We start from the raw sequence: 21375 nt of genomic DNA on the forward strand, positions 1-21375 counted from the left end.
CTGAAAGGTTTAAGTGCTGTATCTTTCTTTCATACAGCATGCAGCAAATATAGACTAATCTCTGTGTAATGTTTCACTGGTGTATGATTGTGTGTGTGTGTGTGTGTGTGTGTGTGTGTGTGTGTGTGTGTGTGTGTGTGTGTGTGTGTGTGTGTGTGTGTGTGCTGTGCTGTGATCTGGACTGTAATAACTAGATGTCAAGATTTTATACAAATTAACGTTTATTTTTCCTAGGTAATATAATTAAAATTGTACAACATTGGCATTTGAGGAGGAGAAAAATATAGGGCACCTCCTTTAAAAATGTATTTAATAAAAGAAAATATTCTAAAAGGAATAAAGTACTGCTCTAGAAGCATGACTCAATAATAGAGTGCGTGCCTCACAAGCTCAAAGCCCTTTGTTCAGCCTCCTGCACCACAAAAAGGACCAAAATACTAAAATGAAATGAAAGATACCACAGACCTTCCTAATGCTATTGTGTATTATTTTCAAACACTTCAAGTTTTATAAATGTTAGTCATATCTTACTTTTGTGTATTTAATCATTAGGCTGATGTGTTTCCATAACAAAAGCCTTGACAAATTGCTGTGAGACAGAAATACTAAACAAGATTAGAAAACATGAGCTTCTCCTTAGCTGGACTTCCTTATCCCACTGTCTTTGCTTTATGGAATGTTGGAACCCATATGGCCTAGTTTGTCTGTCCCTCCTCATTCTACCCTTGACCTTAGTTGTTGATCACCTATTTCTCTGGTCCTTTCCAAGGTCTTATTCTCAGAATTTCTTTGACTCCACTTCCCTCAGTGAATTGCTCTTGCCTGATACCTTGAGTCCTATTACTGATTCCTACATTCTCTGGTGACTGAGACCCAGGATTTTGTTCTGAATTTCTCTAGATTTTTGTGGCTGGTTCCAGTTCATAGGTTGGAATCCTCCTACCTCACCTTGTGCTACTAGGGTAGTTAGCAGAGGAATCATACTTTTATCTGCCTTGATGGACACCTACTTCAGTAGCTGAGGTACTTTTGACAGTCCATGTGATGTACATAACTGCTAGGCCTAACCTCCTTTATATTTTACCCGGTGTTTCTGTGAGTTAGCAACCATGACTTATGAATGGCTCCCAAAATCAATGGAAATCTCTCACAATGCTTAACACAGACCAAGAAGGAGTTTTAAGCCAGTGCCAATTGGCTAGGGGCATTGCATAGATTTTCCTCTTCCCATACTGGCTCACTCAAGACAAAATAGACTTTGATAGACACACATTACAAAGGGGCAGCTTCTCTCTCCCCTCCCTGGAAATGATAAAATTAAGTGCATTTGTTCTTTAAAATCTATTTTGGAGGGCCTGGATAAATATTAGAACTAGACATTGGTGAAAATCATAATCCGTGCCTTTAAACATTAAATTCTTAAACTAGCATGCTACACAGACAATTACAAGCCAGCTACACAATATGTGGGCTTTTTTCACACAAAAAATGTCTCTTGTTAAAAATAAAACAACAAGCAGGAGAAATGGCTGGCTGTGTACCTAGTAACTCAGTGTTTGAGTACTTGCCTATTATGCACAAATTCTTAGGTCTGATTCCCAGCTTGGAAGAAATATATTTAAGTATATATTAAAAATAAATAGAAAAATCTGGACCTCACATGACATTTTTATTGATACCATTCTAAGTAAAGAAAAATAAAAATTTAAATTATTAGCATGCATTTTGACATATATCTTTATATTATATACAAGTCTTAAATTCATATATGATCATGAAGAATACATACAGATAAAAATTGCATCTTTGTAGGATTTACTGTTCCCCAGAGCTGTAGAATTGCCACACAAAGCTGACTCAGTTGTTTTGATTTTGCTTCTTGGCATGGTTGTATTCTACCAATTATGGCCTTTTAACTTACTGATAAAGAACGCTTGAAAGTAAACAAACTGGTGGTGGCGCTGTCTCTTCCTTCTGTACTAATTTAGTACATGTGGTTGGCAAAGGCAGGAAAGTAATAAGAGTAGGAAAGGTTAATGAGGTTTCTTTCTTTTTTGTGTTTTTTCTATCATCATTTTCTGTCTTCAAAGAATGTTCTAGTTGCATGTAAAGTGGGAATCTTATGTAAAGCACAGCATCTTGGGGGTTATAAATAATAATCCTTTACTTGGTAGTGGATAAAACATGCTCATCTGTATTTATTTCCCCCCCCCCCCATGGTCCTGGGCTCTGTTCCTGAGCCTCTCTGTGCTCAAGGCTAGTGCTCTACCACTTGAGCCATAGCACCTCTTCTGGCTTTTCCTGAGTAGTTTATTGGAGATAAGAGTCTCATAGCCTGCTTGAGATGGCTTGGAACCATGATCCTCAGATCTCAGCTTCCTGAGTAGTGAGGATTACAGACATGAGCCACTGGTGCCTGACTTCACCTGTAATTTTTATGTCCAGCTTAACTCCACACATTGGAAGTCTGCTGGAATTCCATGCTCTTTGACAGTGCAGATGTTTTATGTAAAAGGCAGTGAACAATGCTTGACATGCTTTTTCTTAGGTCCAGCGGCTATAATGAAATCACACAGGTCAGGTAGTATAAACAATGGAAGTTGGTTTCTCACAGTGCTGGAGGAGAGAAGTCCAAGATCAGGCTCAACAAAGTTCAAGTTCTGCTAAGGAAGACAGTTCCCCTCACTGTAATCTCATGGTAAGAAAAAAGCAAACAAAATTCTTTTGTATCACCTTTGTCAGAGCTCTACCTTCCTGACCTAATTTCTTCCTATAGGCCTACCTCCTGTTATTATTGAATTGGGAGGAGGGTAAGATTCCATTATAGGATTTGTTGTTGTTGTTTTTGATGCTGGTCCTGGGGCTTGAACTCGTGGCCTGGGTGCTGTCCCTAAGCTCTTTTGGCCAAGACTAGCACTCTACCACTTGAGCCAAAGCTCCACATCTGGCTTTTTGGGTGCCTACTTGGAGATAAGAGTTTCATGAACTTTCCTGCCTGAGCTAGCTTCAAACCATGTTCCTCAGATCTCAGCTTCCTGTGTAGCTGGGATTACAGGCATGAGCCATCAGCACTTGGCCATGATTGGAATTTTTCACACATAATGCATACATTTTCTCTGCTCCTGTATATACCTGTTGGCCTTCACTTCCAATACACAAATTCAAAGAGAAAATCATTAAGAATTTCATAATGGTGGCTGCAGAGCATTAAAGAAAGGGCGAAACCCTTCAGAATATTCAAACCAGTTTCAAAGGTTGTAGACCTAAGAAGGGTCTTCATCTGTCATGAAGACATCTGTCATGGAGAACATCCATTACACACCCAGGCTTGCTTGGGGCTCTCTTTTTAGTAAAAGGGGGAAAAAGGCTTTTCTACAGGAGACAACACAGAGCTGATTCAAGGATAGGAAAGGATAAGAAAGATTTGCCAAGTGAATGACAGAGAAGGAGAGCATTTTGGCAGGGTAACAGCAGGGCCCAAGGGACAGAGGAAACAAAGCATTGAATATTTGGGGGCAGCAAAAGGAAGTGGGACTAAGAAATCCTAAAGGAAGTGCCGAGTAAAGAAATGTAAACTATTCAGAAAGCAATGGTCTTGACAAAGCAGCCAAGCGTTTGTGTTCTCAAAGTAGATGATGGATTTAGAAGAGGAAGATGACAGCAAGAGAAACCAATCTGAAACCATTGTTCTTCTGGAAAATAAAACAAACACAATGGGGGTTCTTTTAATTTTCTCTCTTTTAAAATGTTAATTGCGAAAGTGAGAACTGCATTAATGAATGGGAGTGAAAATACTAACAGAAAGCTTATCTAAAGCACAATGCCAATGACAACTGCTGGAGAGTTAGCTGGTACTTCAACTTTTGAGACAAACACTTTGACAATATAGCTAAAAGAAATGACTTTTCTAATTTACCCTCTTCTCTTATTCTCCTGGATCTCTTCTAGAGTCTACTGTTTCTGTCCTAGTTCTGCAGAGAACTGTTAGCTTCTCTATTATGGCCGTGAAAATCTCCCCTCAATTCCTCCTTTAGGAATTAGTTGCAGGTTAAGGAAATATTGCCAAGTCATCTTTCTGCTACCATTGTCAAGGATTTAACTACTGAGCAACGTTATACCTGCTATTAGCTATGCTAGTGTTTATTTTTAAATGTACTTAGTTATATATTTATACTTGTTATTATTTGTTGTTGCTATTATTATTATTTTTATTATTACTGGTATTGGGGCTTGAGCTCAGGACTGGGCACTGCTCAAACCTAGCATTCCACTACTTGAACCACAGCTTCTCTTCCAGCTATTTGGTGTTTACTTGGAGATAAAAGTCTCATGGACTTTCTTGCCTGAGCTGGCTTTGAACCTCAGTCTTCAGATCCCAGTCTCCTAATCAGCGAGGATTACAAGCATGAGCTTCCTGTACCCAGTATATACTTGTTAATATTATTTTAATAAATCTTAAATCAAGAGCTTTGGAAAATCTGCCAGCCAGGAACTATTCTGATATCATTGGGTTGTTGTCCAAATCTTACCTGACTTTGCAAGAAGTCCAAGAAATGAAGCAAATTTCCAGTCTTATGGTTATGTCTTCTTATTGGGTTTGGTTGTACACAAGAGATTTGTTACTTAGATGAATTCTTCTCCTCTATCAAAACACTTTTTCATCTAGTCTAATTCAGCAGAGCACTGCTTTGCTTTCTTTTCATGTAGCAGCTTACATAGAAATGATACCATCTAAACTAAAGCTAGATACTTATATCTCACCCTGCACCAGAATCAACTCCAAATGGATGAAAGATCTCGAAGTCAAAGCAGACACTCTGAAAACATTACAGGATGGAATAGGAGAAACCCTAGGTCTCCTTGGCTCAGGCCGAAATTTTCTTAATAGAGACCCAGAAACACAACAAATCAAAGAAAGGTTGGACAAATGGGATTGCATGAAGGTGCAGAGCTTCTGCATGGCAAAGGACATAGCTAGCAAGATCAATAGAAAGCCCACTGATTGGGAGAAGATCTTCACTAGCCATACAACAGACAAGGTTCTCATATCTAAAATATACTTGGAACTCAAAAAATTAAATCCCCCAACAACAAATCCTCAAAGAAGCAATTGCCCAATAAATAAGTGGGCTAAAGACTTAAAGAGAAACTTCTCTGCAGAAGAAAGAAGGATGGCCAATAGACACATGATTTCCAATAGACACATGAAGAAATGCTCAACCTCCCTAGCCATAAAAGAAATGCAAATCAAAACAACATTGAGATACCACCTCAGTTAGAATGGCTATAATCAAGAACTCTAACAACAACAGATGCTGGAGGGGATGTGGACAGAAGGGAACCTTACTTCATTGTTGGTGGGAGTGTAAACTTGTTCAACCACTTTGGAAAGTAGTATGGAGGTTCCTCAAAAGACTCCACATAGAGCTCCCATATGACCCAGCAATCCCACTTTTGGGCATTTACCCAAATGTTTACAAACAAGACCACAGTAAAGCTACCAGCACAACTATGTTTATTGCAGCATTATTTACCATAACTAAGCTATGGAACCAACCCAGATGCCCCTCAGTAGATGAATGGATCAAGAAAATGTGGTATATATACACAATGGAATTCTATGCCTCCATCAGAAAGAATGACATTGCCCCATTTGTTAGGAAATGGAAAAACTTGGAAAAAATTATATTAAGTGAAGTAAGCCAGGCCCAAAGAAACAGAGGTCCCACGGTTTCCCTTATTTGCAATATCTAGTATATGTATGAGTCAAGCAGAAAAGGTCAGATAATGTGATGTTAGGAAAATGAACCCTTAGGTATGTATTTAAATGTTTTTTTTCTTTCATGCATTTGTTTCTAATGCATTTATAAGATTATTTCTTTGTTGCTTTGTATGTCCCTCCCCTACTTTTTTACTATGTTTGATGTCGGTATAATTTGTGGAGGAGATGGGGAAAAACAAGTCGTTTAAGGATACAGGTGGACCCGTTGCAACAATGAGAAGTACAAGTTGTCATGTCGAAAACTACTTTACAACTTTGGTGCGGGGCAGGGGGAGAGGGGAGGCTGGGAAGGGATGTGAAGGGTAAACAAAGGAGGAGGCTACAATGCTTGATAAGAAATGTACTCATTATCTTGCCCATGTAATTGTAACCCCTCTGTACAGTATGTTCACAAAAAATAAAATTAAAAAAAAAAGAAAGAAAGAAATAGGCAAGGCTTCTTGCATCTTCTGGGATCTGCTCTGGGGTCCTGGCTGAGCCAGTCTCCATCTATCTGCACTGAGGCTAAGGAAGAAGTTAGGTACTGGTGCCCAAAACCCATTTGTAGCCAATCAGCCTCAGTGGGAAACTCTATAATAATCTCCCTACCCCTCCACCTCCCCACCCCTGAGTACTAGGTTTGAACTTAGGGCCTGGATGGGTGCTATCTCTTAGCTTTTTCACTCAAGGTGCTCTACCACTTGAGCCATACATTCATTTCTAGCCTTTTGGTGGTTAATTGGGGATAAGAGTCTCACAGACAGTTTTTTTGTTTGTTGGATGGTTGGTTTGTTTTTGCTTGTACTGACTTTGAACAGAAATTCTCAGATCTCAACCTCCTGAATAGCAAGGATTACAGGCATGAGCCACCAGCACCTGGCTATAATAGGGAATCTTTATCTCCTCCAAAATATCAGGGTTAACTAGATCAATGCTTTTTAAATTTTAATATGGTTATGCATTGCCTGCCTGAGGATGTCACTTAAATTGCACATTCTGATTCAGTAGGTCTGGGGAATCTCCATTTCTAAAAATTCTTGGATAATGCTAGCATTATCCATTCTTTGTGTAATAAGGAAATGGATGATCCACTAATATATCACATTCAGCAAAAAGACAGTTAATAAAGACAGTTAATAAAAATACTAGAAAGCAGCCTGTTTTAAATAATAGGTAAAGTTGAACATTCTTTTCTTGATGATGTCAAGGTTTGAACTAAGGGCCTTACACTTGCTGGGCTAGCACTCTACCACTTGTTCCATGTCCCCAGCCTGTGTTGCTTTACTTGTTTTATGAAAGGGCCTTCAATGTTTTGCCCAGGCTGACCTCAGCCCATACTCTTCCTATTTATGGCTCCAAGTACACAGGATTAGAGCTGTGAATCACTTTATTGGCTTATTTCTTGAAATAAAGTCTCACTGGCATTCATTAAAAACATTTTTTTTCGAGCCAGGTGTCAGTGGCTCATGCCTGTAACCCTAGCTACTCAGGAGGCTGAGATCTGAGAATCAGGTTCAAAGCCAGCCTGGGCAGGAAAGTCCATGAGACTCTTATCTCCAATAAACCACCAGAAAACCAGAAGTGGTGCTATGGCTCAAGTGGTAGAGCTGAAGAGCTGAGGGACAGCGCCCAGGCCCAGGGTTCAAGCCCCATGACCCACCAAACAAAACACCTTTTTTTTTTTTTTCCTGGACTGGCCTCAAATAATGACCCAAGTAACTTGACTTGTCTGTCTGAGGCAATGAGTCTGGTCACTTATTTCACTGTCTGTATTTGTTCAACTTGTAACCAATGTGTTAGAAATTTCAGATTGTTGCTTTTGATAACCCTTTTTTTGTGTGTGTGGGGTCAGTAGTGGGGCCTGAACTCTGGGCCTGGGGGCTATCCCTCAGCTCTTCAGCTCAAGGCTAGCACTGTACCACTTGAGCCACAGCGCCACTTCCTACTTTCTCTGCTTATGTGGTGCTGGGGAAATCAACCCAGGGCCTCATGCATGCAAGGCAAGCACTGTACCACTGAGCCACCTTCCCAACCACTGATAAACCATTTTATATATATATATATATATATATATATATATGTACACACATATATATACATTATATATATGTATATATACATATATATAATGTATATATACATATATACATATATATAATTGTAAAGATACTGTACAGAGGGGTTACAGTTACATGAGCAAGGTTGGTAACCCTTCAAAATCTATTTAAAAATGATTATTAGTGACAGTTGTTCTCAAAAGGAACATATGAGAATCTGAGGAGCTACTAAATTTGATTTTCCTATAATCAAAGATAGACTCTTATGAAAGAGAGTTTATAACTGATTACTAAGCACTACTCGTGTGCTAGACTGAACATACTCTAAATAAAAGAATAATCATGTTAAAAGTTATTATGATCTCCTCTCCTTGATGTAGAGAGCTCATGCTATTAAAATAATCACTTGACCTTAAAATACCTATTTATCCATAAGTTGTGACTAAAATTTTTTGTTCTAAAAATTATTATTATTTATCTCCAACTGTTGGAGATGAAAGGCTCCATTTACAAATGGAAACAAACTGAAAAAGGCCTTTGAGATAAGACTGATAGCGGAATAATTTCTTTGAAGAGGATATGAATATCCAAGTTTGAAAGTATTTTGAAAATAGAAATAAAAATTTTCCCTTACTTATTACTTATTACTTAGTTTTTGAGGAAGAGGAAAAGTTTCAGTGTGTTATGAGATTTGCAGTTAAATAGACCTTGGTTTAAATTCAAATTATGGAAATTTTAGAGATGTTATAAAAATCGAAAATAGTAAACTTTATTCTTAAATCATTTTTTGAGAAGTTGGATGAACATTGGACAGTTTGGTCTAGTCATCCCTACAATGTGAGCATCCATTGAACACAGACTGAATATTGAGTGAATTTGACATTATTTCAAAATCTGTTACATTTTTTTGCATGACTAGGTTATGAACCAGGGCCTCATGTTTTCTAGAGATGCAAACACTTGAGTAATGCCCTGGCTCATTTTTTATTTTATTGTTTTTTTAGATGGGGTCTTACATTTTCACCTTGAGTTAGTCCTGCAATATGATTCTTTTACCTATGCCTTCAGAGTATCTGGGAATACAGACATGCACCATCACATATAGCTTATTTGTTGAGATGAGGTCTCAGTAAGTTTTTGCCCAAACTTTCCTCCAGCTATGATCCTCTTCCTCTAGAATAACTGGAATTACAGGGTGAATCATAACTCTTTTCTTATTTTTTACAGTAATATAGACTAAATTGTTTTGTTTACTAAATAAAAATGTATCTGAGATATATAAGTTTGAAAAGGTGGAAATGACAATATGTAACTTTAGAATGTGAAAAAGAAAAGGAATATGTAGAAAGACAAATGAAAGTTTCTCGAGGACTATTAGTAGGTACTAGAATGAAATAAATTATGTTAACTATAGAATTTTTATTTTATGATGAGATTATGGCAGCCTCCCTTCTAAGCAGAGCAAGCATGAGTGAGTTGGGACTTCCCATATGAAGCGAACAGTTAATCAACTTCACATTAAACCCTTCTTTAAAGATCACATAGAGAAATTATGGAACAAAATGTTCTAAGGATGAATAGTTTTACAGAGAGTAACTTGAAGTTTCTAATCATACATTAGGAAAAAAGGACAATCAGTCACACTTCAGAGTATGGTGATCCCTTTTTTGGGGTGTGATCATAAATCATCTTTCTGCTTATCTTATTATAATTTTATACCATTGGTAAAACAAAAAAGCAAAAATATGTATTTGAAGAATTAAGTTTAGATTTCTACTGTTACTAGGTGACAAAGCCTGGGGAACTAATATTTGTGTGAAGAATATATATATTTAACATGGGTTATAACGTCTAATTTAATAATATGAATGAATAATAACAAAAGTTCAGAAGCTATTATTTCTCCTAAAGTGATTATAGCCCAGGCAATTCCATCCAAGTGGGAGCTTGATTGTAGACATCTAACAGCCGGGGCTCATTAAGGATAAGAAAGCAGACTTAGCTGCTTCAGGCAGACATAGTTACAGGCACTTTGCATGTACAAACCCAATAGAAATGATGATAAGATGGCTTTTTTTGCCAGTCTTTGGGGTTTTAACTCAGCTTCTTTTGCTTAAGACTATCACTTGAGCCACAGCGGTTTATGTGGTACTGTGGAATCAAATCCAGGGCTTCATGATGCTAGGCAAGCTTCTACCATTAAGCTACATTCCCAGCCCAATATGATGGCTTTCTTATCAAAGCCTCTGAAAGTAAGAGTTTTACTGAAGCTCCTGCAGAGCTTCCAGAATATTCCTTATTGTATGTTACACATAATTGAAATAAATATAAGGAATCACCTTAGAATACAAGAGAGAATTTTTCAGTCCTTAATGTTTCTCCATCAGCATTTCTTCCCCACTTGAGTATGCCTTAGCATTTCTTGATGGTGACATCTCTTGGAATGTCTCCACCATGCTGAAAGTGACTATACCATCACTGTTTGTTATGATTAATTATGCTCAATATTCTTATTAGTTATTAATTTCCCACTGGTCTTTCTGCTTAAAGGAAAAAAATTCCCCTCTTTACCCCAATCACTTTCTCCTCACAAGTATCATATTCAAACAGTTATATTAGTAAAAGCTGCTGGTGGCTCACGCCAATAATCCTAGCTACTTAGGAGGCTGACTCTGATGACCATGGTTCAAACTCAGCCTGTGAAGAAAGACCATGAGATTCTTATTACCAATTAACCACTAATAAGACCAGAAGTGGAGGTATGAGTCAAGTGTTAAAGCACCAGCCTTGAGTGAAGAAGCTAAGGAACAGGTAAGGGACAGGACCCAGGGGCTGAATTCAAGTCAAGAGTGTGTTTGGGTGCGTGTGCACGTGTGCTTGAATACACACACACACACACACACACACACACACACACACACACACACACACACACACACACACACCACAACATAATTATATTGATCCCACAAGACTACTTTGCAGAGTTAGGAAATCTCCATCCACTCTTACCACCTAACCACATCTACTTTTAGCTCTTGTCCTTGGCATGACAAGATACACCATATAGGCATGTGTGTGTGTGTGTGTGTGTGTGTGTGTGTGTGTGTGTGTGTGTGTGTGTGTGTGTGTGTGTGTGATTTGTACTCTAAGCAATGCTGTAGGACAGTCTCAGCAACAGGGCCAGTAGTTCCAGTAGTCATAAAGGGCTGCAGTCAAACAAAGTCAATTTTGCATTTCATAGCAAACAGCCACTGTGTAAACCTTTCCAGCTGATGTAAGAACAAATGAGAGGTGCCATTTTCTCAAAACCAAATCCTTATGCTTATAGCACCATGGCAATTACAGAAACAAAACTCTGTGTTCTGTAATATCTGAAAAGTTTGAAGTCAAAGAATGTAGGTTTTAAACTAGAACAAATCCAGGTTTGAAGTCAGTTTTCCTACTTTGGTGATCTCAAGTATGCTATTCAGTTTAATTTTCCTTTATTCCCTCATTGTAATATAGAACTAATAATACTTCATGGGGTTTTATTTGAGCTTTAAATAGGGTAATAAAGTGAAAAGGAGGGAGGGAGGAAGAGAAAGACACAGAGAGAGACAAAGAGAGAGACAGAGAGACAGAAAGAGAGAAAGAGAAAGAGAAAAAGAAAGAGAAAGAGAAAAAGAGAGAAGGCTTAGCAGAAAGCCTGGAAATGACTGACAAATAGCAGCTACAACTGTCTGTCTCCGTGCTCTCTCCATGAAGCTTTGGTTAACTCAGGGTCAGTGTGAGATACATATTGGGGATATCAGGGCATTTGCTGTTCTTTACTTTGTCTCGGTTGTAAGGTCAGATCTATCATGGATGTGGTTGCCTTTGGGCAATGGTTGCTTTCACAAATTGCAGCCTTTTGTTAAATGGTTGCTCCGTTCTCATGTGCTGAGCTGTCTTCCTCATGGTGTATGGCTGCCGGGAAACCTTGGTGGTGACTCTGCTGAGCATCTGACTCTCAGGACAGGAAATGCGGCTTCTTTTCTGTTTGGGGGAATGTAACTTTTCTTCTTCAAAGCACACATATGTTTATTAATAGGGCAGTATTTCTTACCAAGTACTGAATTTAGAACTCCCCTGCAATTGTTTTATTATGGGCTATAAAACTCATTGAAAAGATTCTTTAGGCTTTTAAAATCGATTTAAACCCAAAGAATACTTAAAGTTTAAAACCTAGAACTAACTTCTCTTGCCTCAGAGAAAGAAAAAAAAGATGTTAGAAATGTGAATACAAGGAAGAACATTGATATATTAGAGTCTGACAAAAGCCAAAGAAGGTTAAAGGTTGTCAAGGGGACTAAAGAATCTTAAGGAGGGTGTTCTGAAGGATATGAGAACCAGTAAAATTTGGGGAAATTTGTCACTTTAATATCCCAGTATCACACTCCCTTCTTTTATCCTTATCCTGTTATTCTTTCCCAACTTGTGATTTGGGGGCAGAGACTACCAAATATTCTAGTGTAGCTTCCAGTTTCCAAATGAATCACAAACAACTCAGTAATGCATTAAACAGGTAAAAGTGTTTTACTATAGAAACTTATCAAAATGTAGAGTAATACTTTGTTGATTTCTACTGTTTTAAAATTTGGCATGTATTACATTTGAGTGGCTTTTCTGGTGTGTTTATAATTAGTTTTAAAATAGATTTTAGCTATATTTTAAATACTTGCATCCAATGCTTGCTAAGCCCCATATGTACCTCAGAGAAGTGTCATAGTTTGCAGACCACTAATGGAGAAAGATTCAGGCCTCCAGCAGCAGCCCCTCCCAGGACATAATGAGACACCACTCTCCCTTTCCTGAGTACATTTATGCTGGCCCACGCTCCTGGCAAAGGAGCAGGCGTCAGGCTCCATCGATCTCAGACACACAGAGAGTCACTTATCCATATGCCCAGAGAGTTTGACGCTATGTCCCTGCCTAGTCACAAATTAGTCACTTTCCGCTAGTGACTGTGAATATAAAAGAAGCATTTTCTGAAATATGGATCTTATTTCAACAATTAGGGATAGAGACACCAATAACCATTTTTCTTCATTTATTATGAATCTGAATGAAATAGCTGCAGTCTGTGGCCTCTATACATGATAAGTATATTCCACGCTTCCAGCTCACTCCCAAGGATGTATTCTGAAATGAGAAGAGAAGATTAAAAATAGTGGAAAGCTTGCCTCCCTCCCTCTTCTTCCTTTCCTTTATGAATGAGGATCACTGTGCCTAATTTATAGAATCATATGATTAGAGAGTCAGAAACTGTCTTTTCTCTACAAGAATTCCAAAAATAGCATTTCTTAAGGCCTCTGAATATTTTAGAGCAAGGAGCTTCCTACATCATTCCACATTGGAAAGACAGGAATTTATAGAACTTTCACTTAATGGCCTCATGCTCACAACTTGGTTTATTAGTCGGTGGGCCTTCAGATTGTTTTCAAGTTTTTGTCTAACAGTAAATATCTCTGTACATATATCCATAATTCTGGGATTATTTCTATTAGGGAAGATTCGTGTCATCAAGATCAATGAGTTAAAATATATTCAATCAAAATTACTGGCTGAGTTTTCAAAAAGGTTCTAACCATTCAAGTTCCACCAAAACACTTGACAGGACCTATGTTCTCATTCTATTTCATAAAATGATTTAAGTTCTGACAATCCATGGGCTCTAAAACATCTCATTAAATGCAGGTGTGACTGCAGCTGAGCTTGAACAGCCTTTCCCTATGTTCACTTGCAATCTGTTTGGTCTTCCTTGATTTTATTGTTGTTGTTGTAAAACTGTTTTCTCATCTGTCCTTGAATAGCTTGTATGACCAATTTGAAAGAGAGCTTAATTGACTCAGGGTTGACTTTTCTACTATTATTCATTCAATTCAGTATGTGTCTTAGTCCATTTTTGGCTGCTGTAATAAAATACCATAAACTGTGTAGCTTTTTATAAAACCAGCATACATTTATTTCTCATAATTCTAGAGGTTGGGACACCCAAAATCAAGTGCCAGTAGATTCCATGTGCAGAGAGATGACATAGCTTGGCCAGTTCTTTATGGTAAGAGCAATAATCCCACTCTGATGGGTGCACCAGTATGATCTAATGACCTTTCCAAAAGCACCACCTCCCAACACATCATGCTGAGAGGATTTCAGAATGAAATAGAGGGATACAAACATTAGACCATAGTAATTCTTTTTTTTTTTTGGTCAATCATGGGGCTTGAACTTGCAGCCTGGGCGCTGTCTCCCAGCTCTTTTGCTCAAGGCTAGCACTCTACTGCTTTGAGCCACAACATCATAACCAGTTTTCTGGTGGTTAATTGGGGATAACAGTATAATTGGCTTTCCTGCCCAGGCTGAATTCCAACTGCAATCCTCAGATCTCAGCCTCCTGAGCAGCTAGCGTTATAGGCGTGAGCCACCAGCATCCAATTTAGACCACAATAATTCTTAACTTCTTACTATGCTACCTTACCTTTTCTGAATCAATTCATTCCTCGGTTGTACACTTAAATGCCATGCTTGCTCACCAATGAGCATCTCACCTAGAAATGATTAGCACAGAGAAGAGACTTGCTACTCCACGTGTCATCCACTACCTTTAATAAGTTAGAAATAGAGAATTAATTCACCTTCATAAGTAGCACCTACAAAAATCTTATAGCTCATATCATACACAATGGAGAAGACTGATGTTTTTTCCCCTCAGCACAAGAAAAGGGCAAGGATTCCACTGTCACTAGTCTAATTAAATACATTATCATGTAACCCCAGGTAACTGCAAATATCCATTGAAAGAAATGAAAACCCACTGATTGGAAAGGAATAGACAAAACTGTTTAATGTTTATAGATGAAATGACTGTCTATGAAGAAAATCCAGAGAAATGTATAAAAACAAACCCTGTTCTAATAAAGTAAATGAATGAATTCAGCAGAGTTATATAAGACCAATATGCAAAATCAATCTCATTTTTATATATTAACAATATATGAAATTGAAATTAAAATACAATGTTATAGCAATTCCTCAAAATATAAATATATCACTATTGACTTAAGACTCAATGCATAGAACTTGGAAATGAAATAAAAATCACACATGCTGGTAAAATAAATTTAATAAAAATCTAAATAAATGAGGGGAGGTACACCATATTTCTAGATCTGGTGGTTCATTGGTGTAAGGTTCCAGGTCTGTTCAAATTGATCAATAGATTTAATACAGCATCTATCAAATCCTCAGGTTATTATTTACTTATTTCATTAGTTATCTATTTTGTGGTTTATTTGAAAAAGTGTGTGTAAGGTCCTCTCCTGGATGGCGAGCAGACTCCACCCTCCTCGCAGCAAAGTCTCCACCCAGTACCTGCGTTACCTAGGCAACTGGGACACCTGGAAGAGGTCACGTCTGCATCTGCTGAGGTCACATCTGAATAATTTGATGTGGCCACACCTTTCCCCGCCCATACCCTACATAAGGCCTAGCCCAGGCCCAGACGCTCTCTTGCTCTCTTGCTGCCCTCTTTTTTCTCTCTCTGTTCGTTTCTAGCTCTTGCTGCTCTTTTCTTGCTCTCTTGCTCTCTCTCTTTCCCAGCCACGTGGAGTGCCAACCTTGCCTGGTCCCAGCAGGTCTACCCCTTACCTGAATACCACGTGAGTGCTACTGTTCTTACCCCTCTCTCTGCTCTTTTCTCTCTCTTTCCTCTCTTCCCAGCTCTCTCTCATTCCCAGGCCTTTCCCAGCCACGTGGAGTGCCACCCTTGCCTGGTCCAAGCAGGTCTACTGAATAAACCTACCACTTATCTGAATACCACGTGCGTGCAGTTTCAGTTCTAACTCGGCTACCTCTTTTTAAAAACCTAACATAAATGGTGCCGTGACTCGGATAAAGGCTTAAAGTCAGGATAGCTGGGATTTCTCTGTTTTTTTTTTCCCTCGTTTTTCTTTTTTCTTTTTTTTTTGTTCTTCCCTTTTTGCTCTGAGGAATACCCGCAGTTCTGACGGCCTTTTGCGAACCAGTCTGTCTGCGGCGGAATCAACGCATCGATACCATTGCTGCCTTCACATCCACGTCCACACTTCTCTACTCTGGTGAGTGAAACTACTCTACGGCTCTCTGTCACTCAGTCTCTGTCCAGACGTGGCGCCACGCCAGAGAGCTCCTACGGCCTTTAGCTGAAAGGCGGTCACCTCTGAAGCCGAGGACGCTTGGCTTTGGGGGCTTGGCCATTTCTCTCTAGAGGGCTCTGGGGGAATTCGGGACGCCGCTTCTGCCTGGTCAGCTCTCCCTCACTCACCAGACTGACTCTACTCATTTAATGGGGTGCTGTGAATCACGCCTGAGCCGTGAAACCCCTTTGAAATGCCTCCCGCGCTCCCTGGAAAGCCAGAGAGCCTCATTTTTATGCCATTCTCAGAAGTACACAGTTTTTGCTACTGCAATGGTAAATGATCAGAAGTCTGTTTACTTTCGGGCTCTCTTTGCTTCTCTCTCTGCCATTCATGTCCAACTTTCCCTATCTCTCCCTTTCTCTTTTCTACAACTTTTTGGCTTGTGCCTTGAAGAGTGTGACGCAGGCTGGGTCCCAGGGACCCCCCTCTAGGTTCCCTCTCAAAGGCTAGCCAATGTAGGCTTAATCTATTCAGGCTTTCTTTGCATTCTTTCAGAAATTCGCCATCTTGAATCCGCCATCTTGGCCACGTGGTGGGTTAAGGGTTTGGCCCCATCTGACCCTTAACCTTCCACTAAGTTTACTACTCCATCTATTCTAAGGTGCCTTGCTAACAAGTTGCTGTTTTCACAGGCCCTAGTAACTGAGGCCCAACCATCTGATGTGCTTTGTTAGCAAAGATGTCTAAATGTTGTCAAAATTTTAGGTTTTGAGTTTTGCCTTTTTTGTTTTGTGTTGTGTATTCTACTACTGACTACATGGTTCTAAAATACTGGGCATATCTATGCTAAAATTTTCATCACATCTAATGAGTTTTGTCATTTCAGAATATTTGTTGGCAATTCTTGATAAGAACCAGGTAAGCTCTACTTATTCTACTTGATCTCCTTGTTGCTTTAATTGAAAATAATAAAGGGCTTTTGTGGCAAAGATTTCAGTTCAAAGCCAGCTCGGGCTAAAAAATCCCTAAGACTCCGTCTCCCAGCTAAACTCTGCAAGTGGTACTATAACTCAGTGTGGCAGAGTGCTAGCCTTGAGCAGAAGTGCTCAGGGACAGTGCCCAGGCCTTGAGTTCAAACCTCCTTAAATACTAGTGGTACTATAACTCAAAGTGGTTCAGTGCTAGCCTTGAGCGGAAGCGCTCAGGGACAGTGCCCAGGCCTTGAGTTCAAATCTTGAATACCAACTGGGACAAGCCATCCCAGCAACGAGCACCTAGACTCAGCCAGTCTAGGGAACAAGGGAACGTTGAAAGGAGTAAGAGGAGATGATGTCACATCAGCTACTTTGTGCCTGCCCTTTCAAAATTAACCTGAGCCGGGAGGTCAGTAGAAGTAAGAAGCCTGCCCATCCAATGTCTATACCTGTCTACCTATTAACTGAACAGGGATTTATATTCTTGCCTTTGTCACCTGAATTCTCTACCTAGTCGCCAGATGTCAGAAGTAACTAGGGACATTTCTACCAACATTTTCAGCCCCAAGTCCTTCCTCTTGCCATTTATTTGCTCTCTAGTATTTTTTTTCCAGCCCCTCAATGCTCATGAGACTTCTCCAGATTTCATCTAAGGACTCACGCCACCAAGGGACAGCTGCTGCTCACTGCCTTCTCTGGGAGGAGACCAAATTCCAGCCTTTTACCCCTATTGTCGACGCCCCTTGTCAGCAGGAAGTAGCCAGAGAGAATCCTCGCCCTATTTCATGATTATTAAAAGGCTGGAATGTAAGGTCCTCTCCTGGATGGCGAGCAGACTCCACCCTCCTCGCAGCAAAGTCTCCACCCAGTACCTGCGTTACCTAGGCAACTGGGACACCTGGAAGAGGTCACGTCTGCATCTGCTGAGGTCACATCTGAATAATTTGATGTGGCCACACCTTTCCCCGCCCATACCCTACATAAGGCCTAGCCCAGGCCCAGACGCTCTCTTGCTCTCTTGCTGCCCTCTTTTTTCTCTCTCTGTTCGTTTCTAGCTCTTGCTGCTCTTTTCTTGCTCTCTTGCTCTCTCTCTTTCCCAGCCACGTGGAGTGCCAACCTTGCCTGGTCCCAGCAGGTCTACCCCTTACCTGAATACCACGTGAGTGCTACTGTTCTTACCCCTCTCTCTGCTCTTTTCTCTCTCTTTCCTCTCTTCCCAGCTCTCTCTCATTCCCAGGCCTTTCCCAGCCACGTGGAGTGCCACCCTTGCCTGGTCCAAGCAGGTCTACTGAATAAACCTACCACTTATCTGAATACCACGTGCGTGCAGTTTCAGTTCTAACTCGGCTACCTCTTTTTAAAAACCTAACAGTGTGGACATAGGATCTATACCTATATCTATATGTCCATATATATCCATATATATATCCATAAATATATATATCCATGGAATATAATAAAGGGCTCAGAAATATACCTGTGCAAATATACTGAACCAGCTTTTCCCAAAACAATTCAAAGGAAGGACAATATTCTCCACAAATGATGCTGGAAACAATTGATGTCTATAGACATAAAGATGAATTTTGACATAACATTATACTTCAGGCAAAAAAATGAAACACACACAAATGATAACTCTAAAGCTATAAAAATTAGGAAAAAGGCAAAAAGAAGGGAATTTGGTGTCATGTAAAAAGTTCTTAAACTTGACACAAGAATTATGATCTATAAAAATGATACACTAGACCTCATCAAAATAAACATTATTGCTATTTAAAAGATAAAATGACAAGCTCTTAAAAAGATGAAATATTTGCAAACTACTTGTTCCATACATGACTAGCACCTAGAATAGCAGAAGACTTCAAAACTTAGTAGAACAGAACCAATCTGTTTAATGATAACATGGGCAAACATGAAAGTTTGAACAGCACAATTTGTATATGTACAATGGAATTCAACTCAGCAATGAAAAGGAATGAAATCTAAAAGCATGGTCAAGGAATATCTCACAAACAAGATGATTGAAGAAAGTCAGGTTCTGGTGATTCTAACTGCTCAAGAGGCATGGTTGGAAACCAGCCAAGGCAGGAAAGTTCCTAAGACTCATCTCTAATTAATAGAGAGAAAGAGAGAGAGAGAGAGAGAGAGAGAGAGAGAGAGAGAGAGAGAGAGAGAGAGAGAGAGAGAGAGAGAGAGAGAGAGAGAGAGAGAGAGAGGGAGAGAGAGAGGGAGGGAGAGAGAGAGGGAGGGAGAGGGAGGAAGTGCCTCAAATGAAAGCTGGCTTTAGGCAAAAAAAGCAGAAGGCCCTGACTTCAAGCCCCACAATCAGCACCAAAACAAAACAAAACCCAAAATGCATAAATAAATAAACAAACAAACAAATAAATAAAGTGAAGGCAGCTAGAAACATAGAAAGGATATAGACTGCATGATTCCATTTTTAGGGTGATCTGGAGCAGGTAAAAATAATGTCTCAGAAGAGTGGTTGCATGAAGAAATTGTGGGTGTGGTTGTCTGAGAAGGTTTTAGGGAACTTCCTAAGTTCACATAAATACTTTCTACCTTGTATCAGTGTGGGTTTTATGGATTGTCTATGATCTGTGTATGACATTTTGAATAAATTGCACCCCAAATAAAAAAACCAAAAAATAAAAAATGTACATATAAAAAGAAAATAAATAAATTTCAAGCAACTGAAGGTGCCTTAAAATTCAAATTTGTGTCTTGGAGAAGAACATAAAAGAAGAACCATCTGTCTCTTATCTGCTTGAGTTATTCCATGTAGTGCACAATCCAAGGGTACAAACTATAAGAAGGTTAAAAAAAAAAAAGAAACTCCTCTTCTGGGTCCAACCACAGTAGTTCTGATATCATGTGTGGGTTTTTTGTTTGTTTGTTTGTTTGTCCTTCAGTAATGCAACTTCTGTTCTTCTCTCCAGTTAGTCATCAAGTAACCTGTTCCTTTCAACACTCAACTTCCTGCCTGACTTATTCCTATTTTGTCCTGAGTACATTTGCTATTCATTTACTTTTCCTTCTCTTTTGTCTTACCAAATGCCATCAGGCTGTGCCTGATGTGAGGAGTCATGCTAGTGAAACCTCTGTAAACAAAGTTGCTTTCAGCTCTGACAGGTTCAAGCTGTTCTTTCCTTTCATGCCTCAGCAAAGAGAAAGCCTGCCCAAGGTACAGAGGCAGCAGCAAAAAAAAAAAAAGGCTTACTTTTAGCCAAGGGACCCATGCAAGGTTTATTAGGATGCTGAAATCAGATGTCATTGGAGAAGATAAGAGAAGGGAAGGAAACCCAAGAGGGCTTGAGCCCAACATGATGGCCTTGGGGAATTTTTCTCTTGGAAACTCTTAGAAAAGCTTGTCTCCCAGCTTCTGCATGCAGAGATGAATGCTATGTAATCAGACATAACCAGGTTCAAATTCTAGACCCACAATTTGCTAATGTGCATATGTTTTGAATGAAATAATATAATGAGAGGTCCTGTGAGCTTCAGCTTTTAAATCTGTCAGTATAACTAGAAGCACTTACTTGAATGGACTTAAATGTTCAATACTTGTACATTATCTCTTTAGCACATGTTAGTCTTTCACATACACCTTGATTCCATTCAATAATTTTCTTATTAATTAATTATAAATGCATTCAACAATATTACTGAGTGCCTAGTATAGGCCATGGCACTACATAACAAAAGTCTTATCCTCATGTCATTTACATTCTACTGGGGTGGCAGGCAGTAAAGTAAGTGACTGAGCATGTGACATGATGACAAGAATGCTCAGAGCTGCAGGGAACTTAAGTTATGGATATACAAGGTGGCATAAAGTGCTAGTTTAGATCAGAATCTTTGGAAATAACAGAATAGAAACCTGACTGATGCAAGCAAATAATCTCCTGGAAATCTGGGACTCTTTTCCTCCTTTCTCCCAATATAGATTACTGAAACAAAACTTAGCAAGCTTATTGGCCCTGCTCAATTGTTGCTCAGGGAACTGCAACGGGGCTTAGATGAATGGATTTAGATCACATCTGTTTCTTTACTACCCATTTCTCCCATAAGCTCCCTATTTCTTAGTCTTCTTTCTTAGAAAAGTTCAGAGGAGAAACCACGTATCGTCTTCACGTTGAACTATATATTAAACCATATTTTTTTTCTTAACTCATTTTACCAATTAAAATACTGCAAATAGAAAAAAAAGCTGTGGAATACTTTAAAAATGAATAATTAGTATAGCCTTGTTTGTGATTGTCTGGGTTAATGCCCAAAAATGGGATTGCCGGGTCATAGGGGAGCTCTATGTGGAGTCTTTTGAGGAACCTCCATACTGCTTTCCAGAGTAGGTGAACAAGTTTACACTCCCACCAACAGTTCAGTAGGATTCCCTCTTGGCCGCATCCCCTTCAGTATCTGTTGTTATTAGATTTCTT

This window comes from Dipodomys merriami, unplaced genomic scaffold (assembly GCF_024711535.1).
Source record: "Dipodomys merriami isolate MVZ:Mamm:240054 unplaced genomic scaffold, mDipMer1.0.p SCAF_20, whole genome shotgun sequence".
NCBI classification, from domain to species: Eukaryota; Metazoa; Chordata; class Mammalia; order Rodentia; family Heteromyidae; genus Dipodomys; species Dipodomys merriami.